Source organism: Lepisosteus oculatus, unplaced genomic scaffold (assembly GCF_040954835.1).
Source record: "Lepisosteus oculatus isolate fLepOcu1 unplaced genomic scaffold, fLepOcu1.hap2 HAP2_SCAFFOLD_83, whole genome shotgun sequence".
NCBI classification, from domain to species: Eukaryota; Metazoa; Chordata; class Actinopteri; order Semionotiformes; family Lepisosteidae; genus Lepisosteus; species Lepisosteus oculatus.
The window spans coordinates 340,559-361,030 of NW_027168394.1; the positions used below are offsets into that span (position 1 = coordinate 340,559).

Here is a 20,472-nt window from a genome sequence, read left to right on the forward strand (position 1 = left end):
TCCTGCAGCGTTCGCAAAGCAAACCTTTGACAGTTTGAAAAGAGGAATTTATTCTGCTTCCTGTGCGTGCAGTAGTTACAAAGTTGAACGTCTTTACACGATCTGCTGCAGTTTTCAGTGGGCGGGCTTTGTCAGATGGCTTGGAAAAACGCACTGTGTTTCGGCTCGGGAAACATCATGAGCAGTGTCCTGCATGTTTTCTGTGTATAGCTGTCTTTTAACGCATACAGAATTCATTCGAAATCATTGATTTCTCCAATTAACAAAGGTCCCTTAAAGGATGAGTCAAAGTAACGTCTAATCGGATTAGTTTCCTTAGAGCTGGTTTAGAGTTTGCTCAAGAGTTTACCTTTCACAGATGCGCAAAAAAGAATGTTGGCGGTGTACGCTTCAAGGCGCCTTACAGCTGTAGGGAGTGATTCGAGACGATTCGTGGCGTGTGCTCGTTCCCATATACCGTACACCCCGGGGTGCAGTGCTAGGATGACGTATAATACCGCTTGGGCAAGTAACGGCGTTATACGCAAGTGCGGGACGTGAGGGTTTTCGTTTGTTCGTTTTGTTTTGCTCTGCTTTGCTTTGTTTTGCTTTCCATCGCGTTGGTAAGAGCGTAAATAAAAAGGCGATTCCTGCGTCTACCACTAATGTAAGAGCTATTTCAAGTGCGACGTGGTGCGGCTTTTCAAATGCTTGTGGGCATTTCTCTGTTGTTGATTCTTTTTTTGTGTGTAACAAAGTGGCATTTTCATGTCCGGACGGGGAGACTTTATCATTCCGACATGAAGCCACCCTTAAGTCCTCTGAGGCGTGTCTGTCTGCAAGGCTTATATTTTGGAAATGTTTTTTTGAAACGGAGAACGACTTTGAAATAGGCTTCCGCCGGCGCCTCGCGATCCAGGTAAGATTGTAGCAAGAACGCAGCGGCAGTGGGGCTTGCTGAAGTCGTGGCCGAGTGGTTAAGGCGATGGACTAGAAATCCATTGGGGTCTCCCCGCGCAGGTTCGAATCTTGCCGACTGCGTTATCCGCCTCCAGTCGGTGTGTTTCGGCGCAAGCAAAGAAGCGTGCCTCTTTGCTGTTCCTGGTGGTTTTAAAACGCCCAATCGCTTGTACCCGCTGCCTTGGAAATAAGTTCTTCAGCGTCCGCGAATGGCATTTTGCAGCTGGAAGCAGATGTCGACGCGTTTTGCACAGAGCACCAAAAAAGCGTCTTTTTTGAAAGCCCAAGCACTGAGCATTGGTGGTTCCGTGGTAGAATTCTCGCCTGCCACGCCGGAGGCTCGGGTTCGATTCCCGGCCAATGCAGTGGCTTTTGCAGCGAGCGGCTCCATCACTTGCATCCCCTTGCAACTCGCAACTCAAAAAACCCACTGAAGCTAAGCAGGTGTGAGCCAGGTCAGTACCCGGATGAGGGTGAGCTACAGGGGAAAACAAAGCTTCCAGCTGGAAGCGGTGTTAATGGTGCCAGCGGTGGGGCGCTCACCCTGAGGTCTGTGCGGGTCCCAATGCCCCAGTATAGTGACGGAGATGCTGTGTTGTAAAAGGGCGCTGTCTTTTGGATGAGACGTAAAACCGAGGTCACAGCGCTCTGTGGTCATTCAAAATGACCACCAAAACCTTTGACAAAAGCTCTTGGTAATTGATGGTCTTCAATAATGCTTCTCCTTTAGGTACATTTTAAATCAGCTGAAAAATGCTGTGAAATGGGGGGGCACTTCAGGCCAGTGTAGGATTTGGGTTACAAGAACCATGAAACTGCACGAGAAAGCCCGTACACTGAATTACACGGCTTTCTATTCAAAGGAGGACAAAAGAAATTCCCTGAGTTCGATTTTTTGCAGCACAGAGAGGAGCACTGTTGTGAGGCTGGTTAGCTCAGTTGGTTAGAGCGTGGTGCTAATAACGCCAAGGTCACGGGTTCGAGCCCCGTACTGGCCAGGTCCTTTTCTCCTCTCTTACCAAAGCTGTTAGGTTCCTTTCCGTGGTGAGAGGGGTTGTCATGCAACGCTGCCACATAGTGCCGACAGACAAGAGTGTTGCGGGAGAAGAGAAAAGTGTTTGAAGATTTAAGAGTGTCTTAGGTGGAGCCAAAATCAAGTGTCACAAATACAAGTGGGAGGATTTCCAATGTTTAATATGGTAAAAATAAGCGGAAGTTATCTGCCGGTCCGGCACAGTCTGCCATGCTTTTGTCATATACTGTAAAGTGGTGTCGAACTGGGTGTCGAACTGGAGCCTCACCATTTGCATATGTGAGGCTCCAGTTATACATCGAGTGTCACATTAAATGACAAAAATGAAGAGAGTTAAAGCAGCTGGAGAGGTTTTCTTACAACTTTTGAGCTGACACAGTTTTGGAAAATGTTTCCTTCACGCTGCACTGTACAACATAGGCAGCCAAGAGTCTCCAAAACAAAACAGAATTGACAGATAGGAGAAAATTCCCACTCATCCTGAAGTTCCCAAAATCCAGCACTGAGCGTAAACAAAGTGTCTAAGTAGCGTGGGAATGCTAACCCTAACCCTAGCTGGAGTTTGAGCAATCCAGCACTGAGCGTAAAAAGATGAGTCAAAGTAACGTCTAATCGGATTAGTTTCCTTAGAGCTGGTTCAGAGTTTGTTCAACAGTTTACCTTTCACACATGCGCAAAGAAGAATGTTGGGGGTGCACGCTTCAAGGCGCCTTACAGCTGTAGGGAGTGATTCGAGACGATTCGTGGCGTGTGCTCGTTCCCATATACCGTACGCCCCGGGGTGCAGTGCTAAGATGATGTACAATACCGCTTGGGCACGTAACGGCGTTATACGCAAGGTTTTCGTTTGTTCGTTTTGTTTTGCTCTGCTTTGCTTTGTTTTGCTTTCCATCGCGTTGGTAAGAGCGTAAATAAAAAGGCGATTCCTGCGTCTACCACTAATGTAAGAGCTATTTCAAGTGCGACGTGGTGCGGCTTTTCAAATGCTTGTGGGCATTTCTCTGTTGTTGATTCTTTTTTTGTGTGTAACAAAGTGGCATTTTCATGTCCGGACGGGGAGACTTTATCATTCCGACATGAAGCCACCCTTAAGTCCTCTGAGGCGTGTCTGTCTGCAAGGCTTGTATTTTGGAAATGTTTTTTTGAAACGGAGAACGACTTTGAAATAGGCTTCCGACTCGGGGGCTTTTCCACGGTCTGTGTGAGGAGGGGCGGGTGTGTCCAGCAGCTTATCGAGCGGAAGCCTGGGGCGGCGGAGAGCTGTGATCGTGCAGACCTTGAGGTGTCACCTCTTTGTCTGCTTTCCCGCCTTCCCTCCGCCCAAGCTCTGCTCCAAAGTAGCCCGGCAACCCCTCACACCTGCACGTGTCACAACCTAAGGTGTGGTCATGAGACACCCATGGGGTGTTGTTCTGTTCTTGCTAATTGTTTCCTGCCCGTCGCAGGCAGGAGTCCATGCGAGGAAGATGCGCTGGACAGAGCTCAGAGGGCGCACCTGGGTGGCTTTCCTTCTGAGTGACGTTCCTGCAACACTCTCCCGCTACTCTTGGTGCGCTCATGCCGCAACACAGGAAGGCTGGAGCAGGTGGCTGTGGGCTCTGTGCACCGCCGAAATAGCTCAGCTGGGAGAGCGTTAGACTGAAGATCTAAAGATCCCGGGTTTCGGTGTTTTGTTTCATCGCGCCCTTTGTTCCTCTCTCCAGCGCCCCCTGCCTAAAGTGACGCGTCCCTTTCTCAGCCCGAAACGCAAGCGAGACACCAGCAGCAGTCCCTGCAGGTTTCCGTGGTGTAGCGGCTATCACGTTCGCCTAACACGCGAAAGGTCCCCGGTTCGAGACCGGGTGGAAACAGCCTCGTTTTGCACGCTCCTGTACTTCACAGAGGTATTGAGCGACCGGTCATTTGTTCCCAATGTATTTCCGGTGCCTTCATGCACTCTTGTACCAAACGCACGTTCCTTCTGTATGCGGAGCCGATCATTTGCAATTGGGCTGTGCCGACAGATCAGGACGAGCTCTGTCGGCTCAATAGCAGCGCAGGACCTGCAAGAACAACAGAAAGATTAGCATCCAGCGGGGGCTTCTTAGTGAGCCCAAGATCTCATCAAGAATCGGCTCCAGCAACAGGGCTGGGCGCATTGTTCCATTCTCCGACCACTCTCGGTGTAAACAAGTCCCTCCTGGTCTCTGCTTGAATTGCACTTTCCTGCGTTTGCTTTGGTGTAACTGGCTTCCCCTGCATGGGCGAATGTGAAGAAGATCCTTAGTAAGTCATTGAAGAAACCCGAGAAGAGGTCGGAGTGGTCTCTGTCGTTCATCAACGATCCAGTCAGGCAGTACTCCTCTGTAAAGCGCCGTTCGTTCACATCAATTGGCTTTTTTTTGCCTTCATTCGTGCAAGTAGTAAAAGCAGACGCCCCTATTCTGCCGTGACCCGGATTCGAACCGGGGTTGTTGCGGCCACAACACAAAGTACTGACCACTATACGATCACGGCGAGTTACCGATACACACGTGGCAGGGCGGAAAAGGCTGTGCTCTCTTCGTGTGACATAATTCGGGAAAGTCCTGACGTTGCATTTCAACTGAGCCCCAGTATACATCGACCCTTCGACACTCTGAGTGACAGCTCTCTTGCGTGTTTTCTCATATTTATGTAGTTTGCTTGCATGATGCCCGGAACAGCAGGGTTGTGCACTCCCATATGGTCTAGCGGTTAGGATTCCTGGTTTTCACCCAGGCGGCCCGGGTTCGACTCCCGGTATGGGAACGTGTCAATTTTGCCTCCTGCTTTCCAAAAGATCAGCACTGTGTACGAAGGAGCCGCATTAAAACTACTCAACGTGCAAAACGTGCGAGAAGAGGGGGCGCTTGTTTCCAGCCGAAACTTCACGCGTGTGAGACGAGCTGACCATCGCTGCAGGAGGTGGGAGGGTCACTCTGGTAGACAGGGCTGACCTTCGGCAATAGGATTTATACTGTAACGCTTACGGCCGACAGGCGCTGTGTAAGAGCCGGCGTACCAGAGCGGGTGACGTCACCGCCCTTCCCTGTGATAGCAGGACCACAGCTACTGGGCTGTGGTGAGATCTCTCATTGGCTCACGGGGCTAGGTCGCTGCAGAGAGACGCGGAAGTCCCGGGTTCGAGCCTCCAGTCGGGATGGGGCCGACCAGATGCGGCAAGGGCGCCCGCCTGAGCCCCCGTTGCGTTACATTGGTGTCAGAAGCGGGGCGGGATAGCCCTTCGCCGGGGACGGCGATTTAAGCGGGGGAGAGTGTAACGCTTACGGCCGACAGGCGCTGTGTAAGAGCCGGCGTACCAGAGCGGGTGACGTCACCGCCCTTCCCTGTGATAGCAGGACCACAGCTACTGGGCTGTGGTGAGATCTCTCTTTGGCTCACGGGGCTAGGTCGCTGCAGAGAGACGCGGAAGTCCCGGGTTCGAGCCTCCAGTCGGGATGGGGCCGACCAGATGCGGCAAGGGCGCCCGCCTGAGCCCCCGTTGCGTTACAATACTCTCCAAGATGATATTTGCACTTTCTGGAGAGGCGATTTTCTCCACTTCAGTAGCCCGATTTCGTCGATTGCGTGGAGAGGGCTGTAGAATGTGGCGCCGTCTTTCCTGCTCCGTCCATGACAGGCGTGCTGGTCTCTGGAGAGAGAGCATGGTCCATCAGCGCATCCCAATAAAGGCACTGGAAGCAGCTGAATCGCATTGGTGAAGCTCAGCGCTGGGCCGCTGGGCACATCTGACCACAGTTTCCGTAGTGTAGTGGTTATCACGTTTGCCTCACACGCGAAAGATCCCCGGATTGAAACCGGGAGGAAACAGACCAGACTTCTTCTGTCGCCACGCACAAAAGGGGATTGGGGATTCGCCTAGTGCTGTGATCGAACAGACCCACTCACCTCTTAGTGTGGCGGGATCTGCACAGTGCATGTCGCAGCGCATCCTGCTTTCACTTCAATGCGCGTCCTGATGTACCCCGGTCTCCCGCGTGACAGGTGGGGACAGGTGACAGGTCCACGTGACAGGTCCTATACTAACGAGGAAGACATCGCTCTCTCCGACCCCCGGCATCGTGTCCTGACCCACCGTGCTGGAAGCCGACTCGTGCTGTGATTCCTTTACGGAGCAGAAATGACAACCGAGGAGCCGAGAGATCATTTCAGCATTTCGCGTCTGAACGGAAAACACAAACGACCAACTCGGAATGATTTGCCTTTGACGCTTATCAAAGCGTTCTTTGTGCATCGAACAGACCCACTCACCTCTTAGTGTGGCGGGATCTGCACAGTGCATGTCGCAGCGCTCCCTGCTTTCACTTCAATGTGCTTCCTGATGTTGAGTCGTGTGCCGTGCGGAGGCTCTGAAAGCGAGAGCAATGAAAAGGTGCACGACACTGTGAAATAAACATTAATAAACGCATATATAACGTCGAAAACACATCTAACACTAGGAGTATACAGCACTCTGCACAGTGTACGAAGTAAATTATTTTCGCAGTAATTAATTATATTTACTATATTTATTATACACGTGTAAATTAATTACTGCGAAAATAATTTACTTCGTACACTGTGCAGAGTGCCGTATACTCCTAGTGTTAGATGTGTTTTCGACGTTATATATGCATTTATTAATGTCGTCGATTTTACGGTTGCAATTCGACGTTGATTATACGTCGAGGCGACGTATATATACGTATAACCTTATTTTCGCCGTGAATATACGTATATTCGACGAATCAATGCCCACAGCTTGGCATACAAGGGTTTTGCGGAGGGGTCTTGCCACCTGCCTGAAAAAAAAAACAGTAAAATGTTTGAGTGCCTATAGAGTTTCTATTTTTATTTTCTTGAGAAAAGTTGATACCATTTCCTGGAAACCCCGTCTCCCATCAGTGCGCGGTGCCCGGGGAAAAATCTGTAGGGGGGCGTCTGAAATTCTGAGCGGGGGTGATATTTCGGTTGAAACGGAGCTGTACGGTGCAGCTACCCAAATGAAATCTCGCAGCTATGCCATTGATTAGTGCTTCATGATAGAAGATATCGACTAGCAATCTGGTATTTGCGATGAAGTTCAGTTTCACATTTTTCGTCACTCTCACTGGAGAGTATTGCCTGGAGCGAAAAGTACCATAAGCGTTCATTTTTGCAGCTACATGGACGTTCTGAATCGTTAAGAAAAAATGTTGTAAAACCAACAGAAAGCACAGACTGCTATAACTAGTCCTAGTTATATAACGATTTTAAGTATAATGATAAACTACTGCAAGGAATCGGTCCACCTGAGCAAACAGGATCGTAATGTTGACACTCAATAACGACACTGATATGTGCAGTTCCTGGACGGATAGCCCTCCTGCCCATCAAACAGACTGAGTGACTGTTCGTGTCATTTAGTGTTGTCTGACCATTGACAAAGTACAACTATTTTTTTAGGGCGCAAATTAAGTTAGGTAAATCTTTTTGCCCAAAACTGAAGGGGCGACATTCCCCCCTCCCCCCGTGATGCCAGGCCTGTCCCCATCCTATTCCATAATGTCATTATATATAATACCATACAACAGTGACCGATCCTTACTAACTACATGCGTTAAAATTGCACATCAGCTCATAGCAGGGGGCACATAGCCGCGATGTATTTTCAATGTTATATTTCAACCATAATATCGACAACATTAATAAACGCATACGTTGAGAAAATATCGAACCCAGCATATTTTCCGCTTATATACCACAATGCATTGCTAGTATTCGTTGGTCACCATTTTGGACACGTTTTTCAAATGTAGAAGTATATCCGCAAATATCTCAGCAATCCTCTTTTGACGAGTAAGTATGAACAATAATAATACTATCTGAATACATACAGATCTTTCTTAATATTATTTTGATTAAAATAGTACGTGAATAAGCAAAAAATGGCACATAAAATAGTGTGAATGGGGAAGATGACACAAAATCGTTTTGCCGTTTCTCTATTCTTATTCTATGTTGTACTTTCAAACTTTGGGTACTCTTTAATTAGGACAGACTTTATTGCTCAACTGCTATGATGCAAGCTAAATTTTATACATTTATTTCAGTTTTGAGCTTAGTAAACCGTTCATTTTTTAGATTATACTAAAGAAGATATTAATCATCATTTATTTGGGAAGTAATATTATATAATTTTCTCCTATCTGCGGTGCTGAAGTCCCACCCTACATCAACAGAAAAAGAAATAAAGGAGCATGCAATGTGTTACTTGAAGAATGCATATGCAAGGCAGGGGGCCAGGAGATCTGGACACTGAAAATAATAGGTTTTTGGTTCTAACTGTTAGGACAATTAGACAGGGTTTGCAAATAGTGGACAAAAATCATCTTAACTTCCATTGTAATATTTTTTTTTCTTGGAAATATAGAAGTTGTACATTTTAAAATGTATATTTGAATCAAAATGTGGTTTTGAGTTAGTGTGTTAATGTAATTAGTTTTGTGTTTGTCATTACTATACTGTATATTGCCATGTTACCAGAATTTGTAGCTGAAGTTCAAGACTAGTTGTGTTTTTTATGATTATTGCCCATATGTTGATTGTTGATTGATTGTATACAATGTATAATTTGAAATACATGTTTCAGGTGTGAATGTGTATTTTCAGAATACATTTCTAAATCTAATCATTGGCTTGGTTTACTTGTTTCTACACCTATAAAACCTATCTTTGATGTATAATAGACCTCTACCCATATACGTATAATAGACCTCTAACCATATACGTATAATAGACCTCTAAAGTTATCCGTATAATAGACCTCTAACCATATACGTATAACAGACCTCTAACCATATACGTATAATAGACCTCTAAAGTTATCCGGAACTCCAACCATATATGTATAATAGTCCTCTAAATTTATCCGTATAATAGAACTCCAACCATTTATGTATAATGAACGTCTAAACATAGACGTATAATTGACGTATAACTTTAGACGTATATTAGAATTTCATTCTAGACGAATTGTAGACCACATTTAGACGTCTAAGGTATGCGTTTAATAGACGTATATTATACGTCTTTTGCCCACTGGGTGGGCTCCAGATGCACATGGAAGAAATCAAGTGTTTCATCCGAGCTGTTTCAAAGACTGCCCAAGAGCTTTCCTTTCACAGAGGCGCAACGATTAATGATGGGGGTGCACCCTTCAATGCGCCTTACGACTCTAGGGAGTGATTGAGACGATTCGTAGCGTGTGCTCATTTCTCTCTATTCCCCGTGTTGCAGTGGTAGGAAGACGTAAATTACTGCTTCGACACGTAACGGCATTATAATCAAGTGCAGGAGCTGAGGGCTTTAGTTTAGTTTCGTTTTCCATGGCGTTCGTAAGCGCGCAAATCAAAGGCAAGTCCTGCGTCTAACACGAACGTAAATGCTTTTGAAAGTGCAGTGTGGTGCAGCTTGTAAAATCCTTGTCCACATTTGTGGTTTGTTGATGTTTGTTCTGTCTGACAACGTTGCATTTTGACATCCGGACGGGGGGACTTTATCATTTGAACGTGAAGCCAGCCTTAAACCCTCTGAGGCGTGTCTGTCTGCCGGCACGTATCTTGTGAAAGGTATTTTTTTTTTAACGGAGAGCAACTTTAAAAAGGTTTCCGCAGCCACCTCGCAGTCCGTGTTTGATTATAGGAGGAATGCGGCGGCGGCGGCGGGCTCGCTTTTGTCGTGCTCGAGTGGTTAAGGCGATGGGCTCGAAATGCGTTGGGGCTTCCCCGCGCAGGGTCGAAACCTGCCGACTCCGGCGTCTGCCGCACGTTACCTTGTGCCTGCGAGGCAGAGGCTAAGTGCCGCTTCTCCTTTCCTGGTACTATAAGAACGCTAAATCGCTTGGCCCTGCTGCCATGGAAATACATTCTTCAGATAACCACACATTTTGCGTTCGCACCTCTGGTGCTCTACTTATGCCTTTGAAAACCTAATGAATACAGCTGAAAGAACCGACACAATATGTAGGTGCTCGTAAAGCACGCAGTAAAGAACTGTTAACAGCAAGGGTTTCAGTGGGTTAACTGAGGAGAAGGCGTGATCGCTAATTGTTGACTTTTTATTTGGTGTTAGAAACACTCTTACTGTGCATGACGTGCAACAAATGTAGCCACAGAAATTGCATCACGCTTTCATGTATGCTATTGCAGACACCAACGTTGCCTAGATAGAAAACCGAAATAGCCGTGGGTTTGCTTGCTGGTCTGAAGGATCTCTCTTCGAATCTCTGTCATTTGTCAATGGAAGTAAAAGGCGCTGAAATCTCATACGTTCAGAATCAAACCCGCAGCTGTTGTTCGACTTTATTTCTTGACTAATTACAACTCAGTGTCGCATGAGCAGTTACGTAAATGGTATATTTGAACACAAATGCCGTTCTTCAATTAAAACTAACAGTACATTGTCAGGGACATTCAGTTCTATACAAACAAGAGACAGACAAGAGAATATTTCTACCGTTCATGTGGACTACGTGTTGACTTACTGATCGGAATAATTGAAAAGTTCGGGTTCATAGCCGATGCAGTGCGTGCTAATTAGAACAGCAAAGCTGAGCTCTCAGCACCGTACTGAGCCCAGGTGTTTTTCTAAAGCTTTCAGGTGCAGTTCCTTTACATGAAGGGAATCTCTTACTGGGTACTCTTACATTGCAGTAAGTAGCACAGACTACTTAGGGAGTAGCCCGATGCGTTTAAAAACAACCCGAGCCAGGCAGGAGTCGAACTTACAATCTCCTGATCCGTAGTCAGACACGTTATCCAGTGTGATACTGCAGGACTGTAACCCAGTGAGATCAGCACTGCAACTAGTAAAATATTACCCCCAGTCCATTCTTTTCCAAAAGTGAGAAACACCTGTTTTCTACATTTTGTCTGTTTTAAAACCATATCTCTTTAAACCAAACCAAGAGTCTGTCTTTTGCACTGATATTCTGATTCATTTCGATTTCAAAGAAAAAAAAAACATTATCTTCCAAAGCATCATAAAATTGTCCCTTCCTCCAGACTCTACGTCTCTCTTGTAGTAGTACAGCAGACCTTTCCAGGTGAGCAGATCACAGAGTCCGAAATGAGCTTCCTCCATCAAGCAAAGTACCTGAACATGACTCTGTCATCATAAAAGCGCCCCTGTAATAAAGAAATTAAATCCGAAATCAAGAGGGCAGCACAGTGGGCAAAAGACGTATAATATTCGTCTATTAAACGCATACCTTAGACGTCTAAATGTTGTCTGCAATTTGTCTAGAATCTCTGCACAGTGTTCGAAGTAAATTATTTTCGCAGTAATAAATTTACACGTGTATAATAAATATAGTAAATATAATAAATTTATTACTGCGAAAATAATTTACTTCGAACACTGTGCAGAGTGCCGTATACTCCTAGTTGCGGCACACACGATACATACAGTAAAAAGCCTCAGGCACTGTGTTAGATGTGTTTTCGATGTTATATATGCGTTTATTCATGTCGTCGATTTTATGGTTGCAATTCGACGTTGATTATACGTCGAGGCGACGTATATATACGTATAGCCGTATTTTCGCTGTAAATATACGTATATTCGACGAATCAATGCCCACTGGGAAGGCGCATTGAAGGGTGCACCCCCATCATTAATCGTTGCGCCTCTGTGAAAGGAAAGCTCTTGAGCAGTCTTTGAAACAGCTCGGATGAAACACTTGATTGCTTCCATGTGCATCTGGAGCCCATTTCTTATTTTCACTTCACGCCGCCCAAAGCATTTCTAAAACAGGAGATTCGCATTTGGGAATGCGCCCTGCCCTACAAATAAAACAGGTCTGCGGGTCTGAAAGCTGCTCCACGGAAAACAGTTCTGTTGCGCTTTTGATCAAAGGGAGATTCGCTGTTCTTACTTTTTGATGACATAACACCCAAAGGGGCTTCTTTGGAGCTGGATTCCAACCAGCATCCTAAAGTTTCTTGGCGGTATCCTTTACAGTACTCTGTTCGGTCGATAAGGGACAGAAGGGGGCAGCTTTCCTCACACATACAGTGCAATGTACTGTAGTGTTCCCCTTCATTGAATTCGCAGTTCTGCATCAGACATCTAACTCGTTTCCTTAGCTTGGATTTAAGCCACGAAGCAGGCTTCTACTGTATAAATGTCTAGAGGAATCACAAACTATTTGAGAGGCCACCATCCCAGGGGGAACTTACAAAGTCTATCCCTATGCACCTAGCGCAGTCTCTCAAGAGACTGTCAAAAATCGCTTTCTCCGTTTGCGTTGCAAGTAAGTGGAAACGCGGTCTCAACCCAGAGCCACTTGGCAGCAGTGGCACGTAAATACTGTTACTGTCACTGCTCGATACCGACGTTAGCCTACTATACCATGTTCAGCCACCGCTAGAAAATGTACAGCTCTAGATCTGGAGCAAACAACAGGAGGGCCAACGTCACACGTCAGACATGGAAACCGACGAGGATGGGATTCAAACCCATGCGTGCAGAGCACAATGGATTAGCAGTCCATCGCCTTGACCACTCGGCCACTTCGTCAACAAAACTGGGTTGTCCCAACTGGGTTGGCACACTCCAGATGATCTTTTTCTTTTTTTTCCCTTGTACTCAAGGGTCATTTTCCTGTTCCACATGCGATTTCAACATTTTCCTTGGGAGATGTCAAGCCAGCAAGCCACTGCTGTAGTTCAGTGGCCAGTGTGGAGTTCAGTGGCCCTGTTGTACACAGAAAGCACATTGAGCTCCTTGCACATGAAAAGTTCCAGATAAAAGCCATTTGTCATCCTTTCTCTTGGTGTCGATGTTGCTATTGTATGTAAAGGTGGCAACTTGCTCAGCGAGCAGGCGGAGCACACACCGAATGCAGATGTGTCTGAGTGGTGTGTCCAAGTGGCTGCAAAAGGACAGCACTCCCGGGGCTGTTTCAATGTAACAGATTTACTCCAGGGAAAGGCAGCATTGAGAGTAGCTCAAGCTTTCAGCACTCGTATCGGACTGCGTGTATGCAGACACCGCTCAGAATCCCCTGTAAGATTCTCCCTCAATTCCGTTTTGCAGTGCTTTAGCTCTTTCAGAAGGCTTCGCTTTGCTAGTCACAATCCAAGGCTTGTGACAGCATTTGAAAATATTCACCACTGCGTTGGCTGGGAATCAAACCTGGGTCAACTGCATGGAAGGCAGCTATGCTCACCACTATACCACCAACGCTCAAATGAGTTGCATGGCCAGATGGACTGTTTCCTCCAGCGGTATAGTATTGCAGTGAGACAGCAAGATGCCTGCAAGACTATGTCACGCTAAACGCCACAGATTGTGTTTGTCCGTTCGTGTCAGTCGTCCTGCAGTCACGGGAAGTGGGACACAAACATGCTGCAATGCTTTCAAGACGTTAGGATTTGTTTGTGCAACATCCGAGAAGAGTACTTGTGGCTTGAATGTGAACTGTACGTGCCCGCCCCCTTTCCACTGTAGTGCATGAGTTCCTCCCGGCATGCCCTTCGTCATTGTTCTGTCATCTTGTATTTAAAGGGTTGTATTTCTGGTGCTGAAAATAAGCAACTGTTTTCTCACAACGGCCTTTGTTCCCGACGGAGCCCTTGTCTGTCATGAAATTCTTCAAAACCTCAAGCTAGAAGAAGAAGACGACAAATATGAAGCGTTACAGCAACGACATGCCATGAGACGATCGATAACAATTTTCATAGGATCCCTGCGGTTGCCTGGCAACCGTCAGCTTTGCGCAGTGGCAGTATCGTAGCCTGTGAGGTTTAGCCGAGGCGCGATTATTGCTAGTTGAAAACGTTTCCCAATACCCTGCTTCCGCCGGTTTGCAATACAATCGGCGAAAGCAATGTTTGACAGTCTCGTCAGAGACTGAGCAAGGTGTTTAAAGACAGATTTGGTCATGGTGACATCATGGTAGAAAGAAACGAGCTTGTTACGTCTCAACAGAAACGCTCTTTAGCTCTTTCAGCGTTATGCAGAGAACAGCGTCTGTCGAGATCACTTTTGAGTCAGCGCGAACCGCCGTGTGCTGTCAGTTTGATTTCATATTGCTCGTAGCGGCGCCCGGCTTTTGTCTGTCAAACGTTAGGTTGCGCTTCTTCATGCTGCATCGTCGGCATGAGTGGAGCTTTTTAAACGTCTGTACTTACTGCGCCCCATAAGAAATCGTTTGTCCCCGTTCAAAAGAGATTGTGCGATGTCCTGCAGCGTTCGCAAAGCAAACCTTTGACAGTTTGAAAAGAGGAATTTATTCTGCTTCCTGTGCGTGCAGTAGTTACAAAGTTGAACGCCTTTACACGATCTGCTGCAGTTTTCAGTGGGCGGGCGTTGTCAAATGGCTTGGAAAAACGCACTGTGTTTCGGCTCGGGAAACATCGTGAGCAGTGTCCTGCATGTTTTCTGTGTATAGCTGTCTTTTAACGCATACAGAATTCATTCGAAATCATTGATTTCTCCAATTAACAAGGGTCCCTTAAAGGATGAGTCAAAGTAACGTCTAATCGGATTAGTTTCCTTAGAGCTGGTTCAGAGTTTGCTCAAGAGTTTACCTTTCACAGATGCGCAAAGAAGAATGTTGGGGGTGCACGCTTCAAAGCGCCTTACAGCTGTAGGGAGTGATTCGAGACGATTCGTGGCGTGTGCTCGTTCCCATATACCGTACGCCCCGGGGTGCAGTGCTAGGATGACATACAATACCGCTTGGGCACGTAACGGCGTTATATGCAAGTGCGGGACGTGAGGGTTTTCGTTTGTTCGTTTTGTTTTGCTCTGCTTTGCTTTGTTTCGTGGTCAAGAGGCGTAAGGTAAGTCGTAATCCAGGGAGAACACTGGTGGCAAACAGTCCGAGGTGAGAGGCGAGGTCCAAAGTCGAAAAGGCAGAAGGGGAGTCCAATATCCAGAATAAACGAGGTAATGGAAAAACGCCAGGTAGAGCTCTCAAGGAGTAGACTCAATACCGAGCAGCGGGAAGCAGGTAAAGATGGTAAAAATAGCACTGCGTACCGCACGGTGGAGTGTGTGCAGGTGGGTTAACTCGTGCGGCGGCGTTTGTTAATAATCACCCACTGCTGGTGCTGATTAGATCGCTTATGAGTTGGTCTTAACTGCCTGGCGGTCATGACAAGCTCCTCTTTAAGCTGTGGTTTAGTTTTGCATTCATGTGTTTCTAGAGCAGTTATTTATAGGGGTGGGTGGGTCTTTCACAGAGGCTCAGGACAAATCCCCCACATGAAATTTTACTGTGTGCGTTCAGACAGTCACAGGTCAAGAGCCAGGCAGGAGGACAATGGACAGAAGAGCCAACGAACTAAAAATAAAAGAACGAATATGAAAAAGCCACCATCTTTTTCTTTTTGACATTTTCCGACTTTCATGCAAGCCAGGACAAAGTTGCTCGTACAGATGCAGCCATTCAAAGTAAGCGGTACAGACACGTACAGCAGGTAAGATGACACGCGATACCGCGGTGCGTGATTGGTTGACCGACAGGGGCACTCGTGGTCCGTTGGTCTGTCGTAGAAAGACTTACTGTAAACGTCTTTACTGTGCCCGTTGTAGATATTGAATTTTACCACTGAAGGGAAATCTTAGTAGCTGAGCATAAAAAGAATAGGAGCATACTGTAACGCGTGTGAAGGCCATAAACGATATTAATTTTGGAACGTAAACATACAGTATATAGCTGGTCTTGGTACTTTAAAGAAAAAAATACACACCAGTATTCCATTTCTCCCTAAACATTGTAAGCTTCGAAGTCTTTAACTAACGTGATACCGGAGTCAACAAGCATACTTTTAGAATTTGATTAAAAGGGAATATAATATGGAATCGCGTATCTAAAGAATTTAATAACGGTATGATTATATCCGTGTACTGCGGCAGAGCTATGTAGGGCTGTTTCGCCTGCCTGATCATGCGAGCTGTCTTGTAGCCTACTGGTCTAGGTGCGTGACTACCAACTGGCAGGTTGTGTGTTCGAATCCAGCTGCTGCTGGACTTTTCATTTTTATTTATTTATTTTTTAATCGCGTAACATAAACATATTACCGTATGCAAACTGTACTGTATACAGTATGTATATGTATATTTAATGTCTTAACTGTGCCCGTTTAATTGAATTAAAAAAAAATATTTAACACGAACATTAAGCTGTTTACATCTTCCGCCTGAGAACAGTCACCCGTTGCTACCCAACGCAGAATGGTGATTGGCTGACCCCTCTGATTGGAGAAAAAAGACGTGCTGGTGTGCTATACCAGGAAGAGGATTTCTTTCTATTCAAAACGTGTATTTTAAAAGTTTAAGAAGTAAAAACCTTACAGCGTACACAGATTTCTAAACTGATCAGGATCGTTATCTTTGTCTTATGCATAATAATGTTCACCGCTCTGTCCAGCAAATTAATAATAAACTTTATTTTATATAGCTTTTTAAACGAATAAGTAATTAGATTGCTCATAAACCTAATCACTTGCTTTTTCTTTTTATTTAGGCTCAGATTTCAACTATAGATCGTATTATTAATAACCATAATAACAACCAACCAACAAAAACAACCATATAAACATAATACCAACCAAAAACATAGATAACAACCACAATACAAAATCAAATAATCAAACCATTTTACACTCGCAAAGTCCTCCAATTATCATAATCCCGCCCCTTATGCAAAACCAAACCTTCCTCCCATCCCAGTTTATCCTGTTTATCATAAACAAAATCCACCTCAATTTTCAACATAAAACATTACACAAAATCAATACCTCAACACTCCATACTCAACAACGATAATTCACAAACAGCCAGAACATGTAACTACACATTCCCAAACATACCTACTTTCCATAGCCCCGCCCCTTATGCAAAACCAACATCCCTCCCCTGTTCTCTCTTTCCCCTGGCGGTTGTAATTGTTTTTATTTTCAAATAAATTTTAGCAAAGTCATGTATTTTAAAAATCTTAAGATTTTTCTATTTATGTCTTTATTTAGTGGTTTCATTAGTGACAAAGGCTAAACTTTCTTGGAAAAATGTCTTTTATGTAAACCATGTTTGCTATTAATTCATTCAGGGCTAAAATATGTTCATTGTCTTCTAATGAAAGAAGGGTTCCTTTCGCCGTAGTCGGGAGCCTAGCCTTTAACTAGTAAGTACTGTATTTACTGGGTTTTTGAGGGGGTGTCTTTCGCTGGAAATCTCGCCTCTTACTTTGAAAATACCCGTGAAACCGGTTCAATTCGTCACAGCCAGCACTCCTGCAGAGAGTTGGGTTGTACAGTACTTGCAGTGTATACAGTACACGCGTTATGCTCTTCGTTAATGTCTGTGAAGTTTTATTTAATCTCTGAGCCATACTGATTCTTCTGGAAGCACACCAGTATTCCACTTTCTCCCTAAACATTTTTAGGATCAGAGTCTTACATGTGGTTATTTCGAAAACGTTTGTACGTGCTCCTTCTTACCATGTTACTGTTTACCGTTACTGACCATATTAAGTTTAAGTGCCTGTGGGCACTTTTCCTGTCCGTGGGGGGTGGACCGTCTTTCATTAGAAGGTTAGTCTGTTCTACTCTGAGAATGTAGAGGGGGTGGGAAGTGCCCGCGGTCATTTAATTAGTATTAAAATCTTAGTTATCTTTCTAGTTCACAGGTTTGCATGCATAATTTAATTTTGAAAGCCACTGAGACATCAGGTACTACTGTTGTATTTATGAAAAAGAAACAAAACAAAAAACATACTAACAACTGTGCCATCCTACTCCTTAGTTAATACATTTTATTATTCATAAACAGTTAACATTGTTAGCAAAATATTTTGAATTATATTTAACCCTATTTTTTCTTTAGTTTTGTATTTAACTTATTATATGATAGTCAGACTTAATGTATATTAATGTATATTTGAACAATGAAAATATATTTTTACAAGATTTTACATTAAGCACTTAAAATTAATATGGTTAATAATAGTAAACTGTAACATGCTGTAACAAGATCGGTTAAACTTCGAAGAAAATCCTTTCAGAGAAAATGTTTCAGGTGTGAAGAACAAACCTGTTCCCACACACCCTGCCCCCACTACCATTAGAATATACACAAACATTTTAGCGTTTCATTCTGAGCAGAAGACCCTCACACCTGAAGAGTGCTGGCTGTGACGAATTAAACCGGTTTTACAGGTTTCAATCACAGATTGGGACTCAGTAAAGTAACACACAGCGCCACTGGATTTGATAATACTGTACCTAACCAAAATCCGCAATATGGAAACAGAACCTGTGTAATTGTTGATAGATGATGTACTCATAACATTTTTTCAAGACGAACTACAACATTTAAAAAATGACTTGTATGTACTTGATATCTCTAATCAATCCACGGGTTCCAGCACAAAACGAAACTAAAACGCATACCGTTTCGCGCTTCTTATTAGTTGCTCAAAAGTAATTTGACCGTATGAAATGCATAATATAAACCTAGAAACATATACGTGAGCAGTACTTAAGCACTGTAGTATCGGTGTTAAGACATACCTCTCAAATACTGTAAATCAAGTTAAAAATATCTCAAGACCGATTCTGGTCGTAATGAAACCATGTTTCGTGTATGTTTTCTTTTTCATCTTGAAATAACTCATTTCTAAATACCTTTTTCACTGTTAACATCTTGTAGCAACTTTGCGACAAAATATACACTCTGACAGTTCATCCTGCTACCAACATTAAATAAAACAAATCTTAAGATTTCTATATTTATGTCTTTATTTAGTGGTTTCATTCGAAGCTTACAATGTTTAGGGAGAAATGGAATACTGGTGTGTATTTTTTTCTTTAAAGTACCGAGACCAGCCATATACTGTATGTTTATGTTAAGATTTCCCTTCAGTGGTAAAATTAGATATGAATATTCAATACTTAAACGGGCACAGTTAAGACATTAAATATACATATACATATTGTATACAGTACAGTTTGCATACGGTAATATGTTTATGTTACGCGATTAAAAAATAAATAAATAAAACTGGAAGGTCCAGCAGCAGCTGGATTTGAACACACAACCTGCCAGTTGGTAGTCACGCACCCAGACCAGGAGGCTACAAGACAGCTCGCATGATCAGGCAGGCGAAACAGCCCTACACAGTTCTGCCGCAGTACACGGATATAATCATACCGTTATTAAATTCTTGAGATACGCGATTCCATATTATATTCCCTTTTAATCAAATTCTAAAAGTATGCTTGTTGACGTATCCGGTATCACGTTAGTTAAAGACTTCGAAGCTTACAATGTTTAGGGAGAAATGGAATACCGGTGTGTATTTTTCCTTGTGATATTTTAAGCTCTAGTTGAATGATAGGTGTCGCATTTTAAATCATTCTCGTAGTAGAAATTATGAAACGCCCTGTTAAAAGCAAGGAAGTTTTTATGCCCCGTTGAAGTAAAACAAAATGCCTGACAAAGTATGGCTTGGACAGATTCCAAGTGCTTGTACAAATGTGCTAAAGAAATTATACTTTGAGTATACAGCTTGTCCAAAGTCATCCATTATTAATACTATTAGTAATATCTTCAGTAAAGGCTTTGATGCATAAATATTTCTGATAAAGGTAGGTTGTGTACTTTTGTCCAACTGAGCAATCTTGCTTTCATAAAATATACCAACATTTGAATGACTGATGATTAACATGCTGTGATACACAGTTCAAAATTAAAGGCTCGAATGCTGTACATGAGAGGTTAAGCTCCCCCTGGCGGTTTTACAAGGCGACGCCGGATAGCTAGTCACGTGACACACGTGATACCGCGTGATACCCCGGTGGGCGTGTCGCGGTATGCCGTGAAATACCTCACCCATTTTGAATGGCTACATCTGTAGCTACTTGTGGATTCAAATACTTTATCGAGTGCTTTGATGAGTTTTTGCAATTTGATTGTCGTCCTGTCAGCCTGTTTCTGTTTTTTTTTTCAATCTAGTGATGGAAAGTAAGAGGGAAATGATGGAGCAATCCATAACCGCTCCGGAAAAATGGCAGAAAGAAATGGCCCGTCACTAAGGACATTTGTGAAGCAGAGGAGTGACATCACCACAAAGTGACTTATTCTGCTGATCGTTTTGGTGAATAATGATTGAGGCGCGTTAAGAGAAAGGTAGCTGCGTCAGCATGCTTAGGCTGCAAAGGATCAAACAAAGGTTTACTCCATGCTGAAAAGAGAAGAAAAGAAGCACAACGTTTCGACTGTGGAGCCTTCTGCGCCATCTTCTTTAGCGGTGATGATGTTTACATTGGAAAAACTGAGACATGCGTCTCTGGGTGGGCTTGAACCACCAACCTTTCGGTTAACAGCCGAACGCGCTAACCGATTGCGCCACAGAGACTGACGGCCGCTTGTGCTCCCTACATTTGCAGGTTTATGGTCAAAGAAAACAATCACTTGCGCTTCTTGCAGCCGGCAATCTTTTTCCACTG

General features: G+C 44.3%; 6 non-coding genes across 6 annotated transcripts; 4 read left to right on the forward strand and 2 right to left on the reverse strand.

Annotated features, from left to right (window-relative positions):
* The first annotated feature begins 1,863 nt into the window (after positions 1-1,863).
* trnai-aau (transfer RNA isoleucine (anticodon AAU)) lies at positions 1,864-1,937 on the forward strand. The gene has a single exon. It is a non-coding gene; the product is annotated as a tRNA-Ile (tRNA).
* Positions 1,938-3,749: 1,812 nt separating this feature from the next.
* trnav-aac (transfer RNA valine (anticodon AAC)) lies at positions 3,750-3,822 on the forward strand. The gene has a single exon. It is a non-coding gene; the product is annotated as a tRNA-Val (tRNA).
* A 574-nt stretch (positions 3,823-4,396) lies between these two features.
* On the reverse strand, positions 4,397-4,468 carry trnah-gug (transfer RNA histidin (anticodon GUG)). Its single transcript has one exon. It is a non-coding gene; the product is annotated as a tRNA-His (tRNA).
* Positions 4,469-4,669: 201 nt separating this feature from the next.
* trnae-uuc (transfer RNA glutamic acid (anticodon UUC)) lies at positions 4,670-4,741 on the forward strand. The gene has a single exon. It is a non-coding gene; the product is annotated as a tRNA-Glu (tRNA).
* An 8,984-nt stretch (positions 4,742-13,725) lies between these two features.
* On the forward strand, positions 13,726-13,867 carry LOC138235776 (U4 spliceosomal RNA). Its single transcript, XR_011188318.1, has one exon. It is a non-coding gene; the product is annotated as a U4 spliceosomal RNA (small nuclear RNA).
* Positions 13,868-20,307: 6,440 nt separating this feature from the next.
* Positions 20,308-20,381, reverse strand: trnan-guu (transfer RNA asparagine (anticodon GUU)). The gene has a single exon. It is a non-coding gene; the product is annotated as a tRNA-Asn (tRNA).
* Positions 20,382-20,472: the final 91 nt, after the last annotated feature.